A 12,576-nucleotide genomic window follows, 5' to 3' on the forward strand; every position below is an offset into this window, starting at 1 on the left:
GTCCCACAGTGTGTGTGTGTGTGTGTGTGTGTGTGTGCGCGCACACGCATGCACATGATCTCTCTCTCTCTCTCTCTCTCTGCAGGTTCCTGCAGCATGTTCCTTGTATCTGGCCCCAGGCTCCTGAAGGACAAGTCAACCAGCAGTTCCACGCAGCCAGCATCGTCCTCTAAGACCACGCTCCAGCCTTTTCCTAGCAGAATGCTCTCTCTGAGACACGCCCCAGCCCTTCCAGGAGCCATCCCCAGCACCCTGGAGGGTGGATTCCAGCAAGTTCCACGAGTGGGGCACCTGAGTGACTCCTGTCATCCAGTGAAGCACAGCTGTGGCTCCCCAAACAAGGCCTGGATCTTAGCCCTGAGGGAGTCTCTCCCGTGGCCTCTAGCTCAGCCTTAGGTGTCATGGCTGTTCCTCGTATGTGCTATATCTGTATACCTGTTCGCCGTGCTCCCCACTAGCCAGTATTGTACTACTCCAATCCCCTGTTATAGTTCATAGTTTTTTATATTAAACTGTCATTGTTCAAGTTAGTGTACAGTTGCTTTCTCATGATTAGACCCTGACCGGTGCAGGCAATTTGAGAGAAAAAGCTGGACTAGGAACAGATTCGGGAGCGAACCAAATAACTGCAACTTTCTCTACCTGCTAGTGCGACAGACCAGATTTAGTCTCAGAGGCAACAGTACTTTTCTTCTAGAAACCTCAGTCCCTTGTTTTCGAGAAGGAAAGCTTCTGACTAACCTAGATGAGACCGTTTGAAACCTGGCAGGGCAGCAGCAACGTGGAAGTTGTTCCTTGTGACTAGAGAAGTTGGGTTGAAACTGGGAATCAGAGGAGCTGAGAGGAGTTGAGTTACGCGTAGCCGGCCCGAGCAGACTGCTAGCAACCTGGGCACAAGGAGAACCTTATCTGGGGTGGGGGTTGGGGGCCAAACACATCCTCTCATCAGAAAGAGCCAAGAGATTTTTTCAATGTTTTAAATATCGAATTAACTTATCTTTTTACTTATGCTGTGGTGTAGGTCCCCTCCATTAACCATCAAACTTTGGTAGAAGTCCATCACATAGGACAATGTGTCTGCAAAGGGGGTGTGCATTCAGGTCTCCCTTCAAGAGGAAACTTCCCATTCATAGGCTGAAGTTAGCTAACAGCCTAGAATGGTTAATTAGCACTTTCATATCCACCTCAGCTTTTGAGCCAAAGGCACCCTGTTCTTAAGTAATAAATCGTGGTGGGGTACTAGGGCTTGGCCATTTCTCCTCAGTGTAGGACTCCATTAACAGGCGTCTTTGCTCTGGAGCGTCCCATTCTGTGCACAGAGCTATTGTTCTGTCTGCACCGTAATGGTAGGTGCTCCCTGCCCAATCCTCCCACTTTTTTCTTTCATAGGAATTGCCTCCAATAAGTCCCTTGCCTGCCTAATTCTGTTTCAAGTTACTGACTCCACTTCTTGACTGCTGGTCCCAAGACACAAGAAATTCAAATGCCCAGGTGACAGCCGCAATGTATAGTTTAATGGGAACTTTGCTATGTCCTCTTGCAAGAATGTGCTCCCTGAGGACAAAGACCTCTAACTTAGCAGACTCCAGAAATGCAAGGACCGGTAGCCCAAAGTCATCCAATGGGCCGTTGGGCAGGGTGCTAAGGGAGGCTACCCCCGATTTGACCCCTGGTTCTCAGACACAGTGCCATGTAGAGATCTGACTCAGCTGATATGCTGCGTCCCGGATGATAGTCTCTGTCTTTGCAGAGTATTGCCTCTGAACTGTCACTTCAGCTACTCTTCCAGCAGGTCCAACACTTGACCACTGCAGCAGCTTCCAGGAATGACAGTATGTCATATGAATAATGGATCCCACAGTCACGGGCTCATTTCCTTACAACCGCTGTTGCGAAGTGGGTCTGCTGGTTGAATGCTATTTGAGGGCCCTATGCCTCAAATCAGGCACCGTGTGAACTTGTGGATAATGATGCTGGCTGTGGGCTCTGTGGACAGGAAAGGGAAATCCAGACTCCAAATTGATGTCTATTTTTATGAGACTAAATCATTGGTCCTTTCAAGACGAAAGATGTCCATTGCAGTCAACTTGACCCGTGCCTGGTTGGTCCCCTGAAGAATAGCGCCATACTGCAGGCTCACCACTGATCTCCGTCTCTCACAGGTTTGCCCATTCAGAGGTGGCAGGAGCTACAGCAGGTCTTGGAAAGCGGAAGCGAATGCTGTTGGTGCTATGCATAACCTCTATCCCTGCCACTGCGACCTGTCGTTCTGTGGTGCCTATGGTTCTTCAGAGCCTGTAGACAGGACTGGATAACTAATTTGAGGGTGGATGCCTTTGGAGAATATGAACATATGATACATCTTTACACTTCAGATCCACTTCTGTATGTTCATATGCCACTGTCTCAGACCTTGTCTTCGATCTTTCAGTCTTTTTCCTTACAGGACCCTGACTGTCTGCACATTGGCCACTGTTCTTGAGTCCAAATATATTATCACCTTGAGTCACTTATTCTTCCACACGAACCTCAAAGCTGTGCCCATTGGGAAGATAACCCTTTGCTACTGCCTTTCTGGGCCACCCCTCGATTGGCGCTGCAGTCTGAAAGCTTTTCTGTATTCAACTTGACTTCCTTCTGTCTTTCATGGACTTACCCCTACTCTTCCAATAAACCTCTTTCATTTCTAACTCTGTCTCAGTACCTGCTTTCCAGATAACCTAGTGGGCACGTTCTACCTTCAGAGGGGTGGTGTAGGGCAGGGGAAAGGGGGAGCTGTGTGAGTGTGTAGGAGGAGGCTGCGTATGGAGAGCGAGCTGCAACTGTTTTACGTTTAGGGGAACAGGTGACAAGAGGTAAGAGAGGAGGAAGAAGTCAGAATGAGAAGGGATGAAAGAAAGTCTTGCCCTCTGCGCTTTAGAAGTTGTGGGAAAATCAGTGAGGTTTCTAGATTTCTCACAGAAAAGTATACAGCGCTGAAATCATTTTTAATAGATCCTGAAAAAAAGGCCAACCCTTGAAAGCTGGAGAATTTCCACTACAATAGATGCTAAGTATAGCAATGGATTTAAATGACACACCCAGGAAGCATATCAGGAGCAAAAAGCAAAACCATAGCATTGATTAAACGTACAAAACCTAGGTTTCTGTCTCATCTCTGCTATTTTAGTCATATACTCTTGGCCAATTTACTTCGGCCTTCTGAGCCTCAGTGTCCTCATCTGTAAAATGGCGATAAAAAGGAGCTACCTCAGAAACAGGTCAGGTGAGGTTGAAATAAACAATGCTCACTGGTCCAAGCCACATATTCTGCAATTGGCTGTTATTTTGTTAAATCCTAGGAAAGTCTAATATCACATGTGTTACTCCTCAAGCAATAAATGATAATGTGTACTTTCCCCACAGGAATTGCAAGTATGTGGTTAAAACTGTGCCCACCTAAATTGTTCCATCTTTGCACTTGCAAACCAATCTACCAGTCCACGAAAATAACTGCTGTCCCCCACTCATCCCCCCAGGGAAGACAAAGGCTGTGAAAGAAGCCAGACCAGGGGTCTTCATTATTCTCTCATGCATAGATAGAGTATTGCTACGGCTCAAGCAGAACCTTTAGTTTACAGGCATTTTCTAAATACTTACTAAGCCTATTAGAAGGTACGTGCTCTTTCTAGTGTACATGTGCCACATGGCACATTAGACATTGCCTCTAACCTTACACATCATTCTGCTGAACACTTATCATCAGGTTTCATCAGCGCTCATTTAGATCTGCAGACAAGCAGCAAGGAGAAAAGGGGGATTTCTGTATTGCCTGACCTCCGGTCAGGGCCACTGGAGGGCAGCTCACACATGTATTTCCTGGTTTCCATGGTTTCAGTTTGCCGCTCTTACTGCCATTGCAGTTGCATTGCTACTGTGGACTTTTGTGATGAAGGGAAGAGGTACAACACCAAAAGCGGGAGAAGAGAATCTTCTTCTCCTCCCCAGGACCTGGACTTGGGCTGTGTGTCTTCTAACTCCCCACACTAAATTCTCCACACCTTAGTCCCCTTTTCCTGGACCTTGGCTTCCATTCCCTGACCAGCTCCTTCAGATCAAGGGTGTATCTTGCTTCCTCAGTTCTCCAGGGTTCTCCCTCTGAAATTTCCTGGCTGGTGAGTACCTTCTAGACAATAGTCTATACCGGAAGTAGTTCAGAGACCTCCAAGCAGGAGCTGCCATGCATTCTGTTAAAGTTTGCTTTGCTTAATGACTTTTCTCCCTGGTAGAGTCCTAATATATAATAAAAACATTTTTGAGCTTTTATCATGTGCTGGCAGCTGTCTTAAAGCATTCACATGAATTTTTAATGTAATCCTTAGCCCTATGTACTATTATTCGCATACCCACAGGGGCTAGGCCAAAGAACGGGCCTAGAAGGGCACCTAACCAGAAGTGCCACATTTTGCCCTGTATCATGAGCACTTTTCCACCCAAAATTTTGAGGGGAAAATAAGGATATGCATTCTACACAGGTAGTACTAATTCTATATCTATATAACTGCTTTTAATTCTCTTATTTATGCTTATGTATTACGAGTATAACTCTAGGAAGCAATAATGTTATCCATAAGCCAAATAATACCCTGGAATATGATGTGGTTTTGTTTCTAAATATAAATAAACAAACAAACAAATAAATAAAGGAATTAAAAATTAAAATGAAAGACTTTTTCCTGAAAGTTTGGGCCTAAAACATGGGTGCACATTAAACACTGCAAAACAGGGCCGCTGCCTCCCTGCATACCTCCCCGTGAGAAACTGAACTTCTGGGAGACACTCAGTCCCTCTGCCCCTTCTAGTGTGAGAAGACCCAAAAATGTGGTCGAACACCGTTTTTTTTCTCATACATGCCTGTATTTTCCTCTTCCAAGACAAGTGGACATTCTTTTTTTAAATCATAAAAACATAAAGACATACTGAAAATTAAAATAAATGAATTTATAAGAAATATCCTCAGGTCTTCAGCAGAAACACATGGTTTTTATTTTTTTTAAGTTTTAACCTTTGAAAGCCTCATTTCCCAGAGTAGCTCTTTACAAATTTTAATATGCAAAACTCTTTGACACCTACGGCCACAGGATGGTGATTACCAGAGGGAAGTGGGCTGGGCAGGAGAAGGTAGAAAAAGGTATGGAGGGATAAACGGTGATCGAATGAGACTTGGGGGGTGAACAGTATGCAGATGACGTATTATAGAATTATACACCTAAAGTCTGTATGATTTTATTAACCAATGTCACCCCAATAAATTCAATAAAAAATTTTAATATGTATGGGACATCACCCAGGGGTTTAATTAAAATGCAAGCTCCTACTCAGAGATTTGGCCTAAAACTCCAGCTTCTGTATTTTAACAGACTCCTGGGGACACTGCAGCTGCTGGGCTGTCAACCACATTTTAGCAGCACATCTCTGTTCTGCAGCAAACACACTCAGCATTTTGCCTACACCAGGACCCCGGCCCGTCCTCCCCACTCAAAACACAGGCCCATCCACGTACAACACATGCCCTTAACCTAGTCTAACGACACACGCCCAACCTACTGCCAGAGTCTCCACTCAACCTGTGTGCCCAACTCATCCCCACTGGGTTTCTCATTCTTGCCCTAGGATCAGTAAGGACTTCTGAGGACAAGGACTTTTCTTACTCCTTGCATCACAGGGAGATTAGTGTTCACTTCTCGTAACCAACTCTCTAAACTGTCTATCCCTGACCTCTCTCTTCCAGCTCCTAACAATTCCTCTCCCTCAAACCGCCCTCAGCAGGTGACTTCATCTCTCATTTAGACAGATGACAGAGGTCATTCAGCATAACCTCTACCCTCTTTCTTCCTCTCAGCCTCTTAAGAATTCTATTTCTACATCTGTCTTTATTTCCGTTTTTGCATCAGCGGTGTCCCTTCTGCTTTTCATGGCAACCCTCTGTCTAGGCCAGGGGTCCAGCCCTTCTTCACTTCCTTCAAACCCTCCTTCCTCATTTTCCTTCTTTCTTCTCCTCAACAGCACATTTCAACCCTCAGTCTATAACTTACAAATACTCTGTTGTCCGTTAAGAGAAAAATCTTCAACTTGGTTCTGACCAGTCCTCTGAACCCCACTTCTACTTGGATGACTCAAAACATGTCACACATGAGCAAAACAAACCCCCTCCACCCTACATCCTTCCACACCCCCCATCGGTACCTCCCCTGGTCTTTCTGCAGCAGCAAATGGTTCTGCTGTTTATCCAGTCACTCAGATCAAAAACCCAAGAGTCATCCTTTACATTTCTTTCCCCCTTTTCCCAATATTTAGCAGATCCTAACTGATTATTCCACCACCAAAACATATCCCAAATCTGGCTCCTGCTCTCTGTTTTCAGTGCTACCAGGTTGGTCTAAGCCACCCTTCTCCCTTGCCTCAATTATTCATGGGTCTAAACTTCACCTCTTGCCCTCCACAGTCCATTCCTCATGAAGCAGCCAAAGGGAACTCAAAACTTCAAACTCATATCCCAAACCCACTCTCGCTCTATGGCTTTCTTTTTTCTGTTAAAGAACTATTCTTCTCAGAAGATCAAGATACCATAGTCCTCTCTGAGTACCACTTACTTGTCACCATCTTATTCAGTCACTACCATCTGTGGATTCTTCCTTTGACATAGTTGTGTTCATTCTTATTTCTACTACCTACACTCCATTACCTCCCGTGCAGATAAACTACAATAGTCCACTAACTGATTTCTCCATCCTTTAAGTCACTTCCTTTCAAGCTACCCAAACACAGGCCCCCTCTAACAAATGACTTTCCATTGCCTACTAGAAGAAGGGGAAACTCAAATCATTTAGTTATTGCAGCACAAACAGAGCTCAAGCCAGTTCTAGATTTTCCTCAATATTTTCACTTTCTTACTTTGGGGGGTATTTTCAAGAATAGAAGTGTAATTTCATCACAGTGATGATCTATACAGCTCGCTGGCATTAATCTTTATAAACAGATGCTATGCCCCAGAGGGTGTGATTAGGTCTTGACTTTTCTGCACCTGCATAACACCTAGCTCAGGAGGTGGCCAGTTAAGGTTTGTCTAAACAATTTATTTTGAAGCATAAAGTCTCCTAAGTCCATTATTTGCAGAGAAGAAGAGTCAGATAATGATAAGGAGAAGCATTAGCAGATATGATTGAAACCTCTGAAAATTTTTACAATAGTAATAGCTATGCCAACAACCAACTAAAGTTTTTAAGTTATATTTCTCTCATTGACAAAAGATTTCTTTCAAGTGTAGGTGCAATTCAACTAAATTTTCAACTCCAGAAAGCCTATTCCATCCTTATAAAGTGTATTCTTGGTCTTCTATCCCATCTAGTTGTCAGCTATTTATCTCTTGACTTGCACAGTCAAGTTTCTTGAAGGAGGAGTCTACACACCCATTTGCCTTTGGAGTATACACTGATCCGTGTTGATCTCGCTTTTCTTCAATTAATGCATCAGGAGCTCTCAGTAAATACTGAGTGCCTGAGTAAATGATGCATGGACTTTTATTCTCTTTGGGCATTCTCATCTGTTATGACAGCTCCCAGTACTCACAGACCAGCACATGACTCCAAAATATAAAACTCCACTTGGACCTTTCTTCTTTGCTTCAGCCCTAGATCCTTGTCTGCCTCTGGACTGTCCCTTCTAGATTCCCAACTAGAACCCTATATTTAGTATTTTTCTGTCTGAATGCATCATCTTTCCCACTAATGAGGCTGTTCTTTTTCTATTTCTTACAGTCGCCAATGAAACAGCCATTTATTTCCAAGGTCACTAAGTGCTAAACTGGAAATCATTCCTATCCCATTTTCCCTATTGTTGATTTTCCTCCTAAGCACCTTTCATATGTGTCTCCTACCCTCTTTTCACAGTAAGTCTTATCTATCCTTCAAGGCTTTACTCAGTTATCACCACCTCTAGGAAGCCTTCACTGAACAGCCCAGTTCTCTTTCTTTATCTGCTCATCACAGCACTCAGCAGTCACATGGTGCTGAAATAGCAGTGAAGGGGCTCCTTGAGGGCAAAGAATAAAGCTTAGCAACTTCTCATTCTGGCACAGTTCCTGACATATGATGGACCTTCTATAAATATTTGTTCAACTCTTGACTCAAATGTACTTTCACCTACTTCACCTTCGCTGCTGTGACCCTGTCATCTGTCACCTCAATCAAGACAACCCACTGTTGTCTCTCTCCAAATGCTCTCCATCTATGGTCAAAGTTTGCTTGGAAAACACTGATGTGAACATTTCATAGAGAGGCCCCGAGAGCAAGGGAAACAGGAAGGGAGGTGTAGCAGAAAGGATGCGCTGCTATTCTAACTGAGTCACTCACTATAACAGCAAAAAAAAAAAAACCAATCAACAAACTAGGACAGTGAGACTTCCAGCCTTATGTTGACATCATTTACTAACCCACAGATAAGACAGCGTAAAAGTTATCTTCCTTTCGCATCAAGACACGGACAGAAAATGAAAAGTCCTCACAGCGATACTGGATTGCCATCCATCTCCTGAATTACTACTAGACCCGAGTCCACTCACAAAGACAAATTGTTCAAGATTCTGACGTGTCTGGCTGTAGCTCATGGGGATGAAAAATCTAAAGAAGGAAAGTTGACACTGATGGAGATTCAGAGGGCAGGATAGTAGGAAGTCACCTCTGCTGCCTTTCCTCTTCCGTGTCGACCCCGTCAGGATAGCGAGGGTATCCATGCCACAATAACAAACAACCCCAAACCCCAAGGGCTTAAAACAGCAAACATTTATTTCTTGCTCACATTGCATACTGTAGGTTTGATGTAGGATCTGCTCCATATTTTTGACATCCTCACCTTAGACACCATCCAGACAGAGAGGTGAAATTACTTTTAATAATATCTTTTATTCAATCCACTACATTCACAATCGTGCCTTTTAATGTGCTTATTTGCCATCTATATATCTTTTTCAGTAACATGCCTCTCTGTTATGATGTTGTTGCTTACTTATTATTGACAAATCATAACTATTGAGCACACAGCAATTTTATTCCTGTTCCATGCATACAGTGAAATCAATAGAGTTAGGAGATACACACACACACGCGCACACACACACACACACACACACACACTAATCAGGTCAGGAAAATGCTTTGGAACATACAATGTTAGACAATAAAATCCTCAAAAGCCTCAAAACCAATATCAGCAGGGCAGAGCTATTTGCATAACTGTATCTGACCCTAGAGGTTTCCCTTTAAACAAAGAAAAACCTAGAGCCTTGCGTTGTAGCTGGCTGTGGCCTCACAGGAAGTGTTGCTGCCACTGATAGTGCATGAATAGTGTGTGCAGTAAGCAGGGCATTCTCTTGGCAACAAGATACGTAGCCCAGTGGTGGTAAGAGCCACACGCATTCAGGACAGAGCTGAGCACTTGAACACACAGATTTAGAAGCCAGACAGACCTGGATTTGAATTTCCTTAGGCTACCAGCTCAGGGCTCTTGAGTAATCTTATTAACTTCATTTTCTTCATTTGCAAAATGGGGATGAAGCTACCTCACATGATTGTTGCAAACATTAAGCAAAAGTCTGTGTGGTATATAACAAAGTTCCTGGCATCTACAGTCAGCATATTAAACTACTCTTATTATGAAGGGGAAGTTTAAAGTGGATGTGAAGAGCATGTACTCTGGGACTCTGGGGCCAGCCAGACTGGGTTAGAACCCCAACACTGGCAATTCCTAGCTGTGTGACCTTGGACAAATCACTCCACCTCTCTGTCCACAATTTCCTCATCCAAAAAAATGGGAATAACATGATATACATGTCCTTATATGGTGTTAAGTCCTTAGAATGGTGTCCACCATTCTAGACAGGAAGGTTGTTACGACAGCTGCCATGTTCTCCCCAAGCTCGAGTCAGTGTATGAGGAGCCGCCTGCTTATGACTAGTAATTCCTTCGTTCACATTCCTCAACCTACAGCTATTTATAGAGCACCTGCAGGCACCGGTACTGAACTAGGTGTTAGGAGGGATTTGGAAAACATTCTAAAACACAGACACTTTTCTGACCCTAACAAACACAAACCCTAAAACAGGAAGCATGGTTAATAACTTCAAAAAACAGAGTAGGTGACCATTGCTAAATTCCCAGTACAAATAGATGATACAGAAATTCAGAGGCATTAAGTCTGCCATGGAAATAGAGAGAATTACAGGGGGTGAGGGAGCTAAGGCATTAGGCTGGACCTTGAAGGAGGAATAAGACTGAGAGAGGCAGAGACAGGAAGCAGACAGTGTTCTAGGCCCTGGGGGTGCATGACCACCCAAGAGGAGGTTGCAGAAGCGTGATGGTCCTCCCAGTGACAGGTGAGGTGGGTGGGAGATGGGTGAGATGGGTCTGGAGTGGATGGTGGAAAAACACTTTTCCCTGGAAACGTAACTGAGTAGCAAATATTGTGTCATAATCTCCTCCCATTCTTGTTCCCCGCCCCCAGTGAAATCTAAATTCTACCTCCCTTCTGCCCTGAAACTGAGCCAAAATCACTGAGAACTATCATTTCAAGTTTCTGTAAGCAAGCTACTCCTTTCTTTCTTTTTCTCCCTCTCTTTCTTCTCTGACATCTAATCCACGCTACTCAGTTTTGAAACTCCTTGTTAAGAAAAGACAAAATGGAGCCTCAAATATTCATTCCTTTTGCAATTTTCTTTTGACCTGAGGGCTGATGTGGGGTGGCAGCACAAAGGGTTTTGTTTATAGTAGGCTTACCCCAAACCCAAAGGAAATGATGTAGGTGCTCCGTTTAGGGAAATGGTTTGTTATTTTAACCTGGACAGGTTCCTCATTCTGCTTTTGAAAGTCATCCTCTGCTGGTAGAATTTTAGTTACTATACGAGGTCTGTCTGGGAAAAGCCAAACCATTTTTAATACAATGAGAACAGTTTGCATGGCATCGATGTAACCTGGCAGCCAAGGAGAGTGGACTGGAGTGCACACGCATGAACAATGATGACTTCACTGTGCTAGTCAGTGGGGGTGATAGACACACTTGAGTGAGCATGTGCACTGTGTGGCCATCGTATTCAAAATGACTGAGCAAGTAGAGCAACAAATCTGCATCAAATTTTGCAGTAAGCTTAGATATTTCTCCATGGAAACTATTTGGATGATTCAGAAGGCTGCAGTTATGGGCAACTGGTGATTGGCAGCTTCATTATGACCACGTGCCTGCTCATGCATCACATCTCACGCAGAGATTTATGGTGAAACATCAGATCACCCAGGTGACTCAGCCAACCCCCCCTACAGCCCAGATTTGGTGCCCTGCGACTTCTGGCTTTTTCCAAAACTAAAATTACTTTTGAAAGGGAAGAGATTTCAGACCATTGATTCAGGAAAATATAATGGGGCAGCTGATGGTGATTGGGAGAACAGTGTGAGGTCCCAAGTGCCTACTTTGAAGGGGACTGAGACATCATTGTCCTATGTGTAATGTTTCTTGTATTTCGTATTTTCTTAAGTAAATATCTCTATTTTTCATAGTACATGGCTGGATACTTTCTGGACAGACCTAACGTATTTGTGTGTGTGAGTGCGCACGCGTGTGCTCGAGGGACACATACCACCCTTCCTTAAATCACTACTGCGTTTTCTATCCGTCTGTAAGACTCTCACCTTACAATGCCTCTGTCTATTCCTTTTCCCAAAAACGTGGTAGATTTTTCAGATCGAATGCTTTATTTTCCCAGTTTGCTGTTAACTGCATGATGTAAAAACATGTTTTTCTTTTTTATAGATACATTCTTAATTCTTCCACAAGTAATTATATGACTATTTATTTTTCCTCCTATCTAAATTGGAGGCCCCAGTAAAATGCCAAGCAGCCTTTCTTTTTGGTTTGGGATGATCTTCAAGTGAAACGGACTGTTTGCGTACCCCTTCATCCACGTTGCGGAAGGAAGTGCCTGTCCCTCCGGGGCTCAGACCCCTGTGGGTTTACCTGTTTCTAGGCCTGAGAGGGCCTGAGCCAGATAGAACATCTGCACGTGCACTCCGAACACCCACTTTGAGAAGCGATCCCTTCATTCCACCAGGAGTCATGAGTCGCTTGTGTTAGGAAGTTATAACAGCACTGTGAATTCTCTGCACACCGCTGTGTACAAATATGCAGAGTGTGCAATGAAAATCCTAAGGAGTGACAGTCGCCCAGACTACAATGCGAACAGCGCCTCCTGGAGTTGAGCAGTGTGCATCCCACTCAACCATACAGAGCGGCCCCCCAGTAGGAAGCTTATTTGTCCCTAACCTGAATAGTTTTCTGTCACCTTAATAGTTAGTGGTCATTTATGGACTCTTTCGCTTGCCTGAACATTAGAATCAAGGTCTCATAAATTTAAAATTAGTGATACAGGCTTATGGTTTATCTGTATTTTCCCCATGTTTTTGTTATTCTCTGGAACAGACTGACTTTGTTGAAAGCATCATAGAATCATTGGGACGACCTGAGAGACTAGAAATGGCATTATCTGCAGTCAAT

The sequence above is a fragment of the Artibeus jamaicensis genome, unplaced genomic scaffold (genome assembly GCF_021234435.1).
Source record: "Artibeus jamaicensis isolate MK-2021 breed Jamaican fruit bat unplaced genomic scaffold, CSHL_Jam_final contig_3174, whole genome shotgun sequence".
Lineage (NCBI taxonomy): Eukaryota > Metazoa > Chordata > Mammalia > Chiroptera > Phyllostomidae > Artibeus > Artibeus jamaicensis.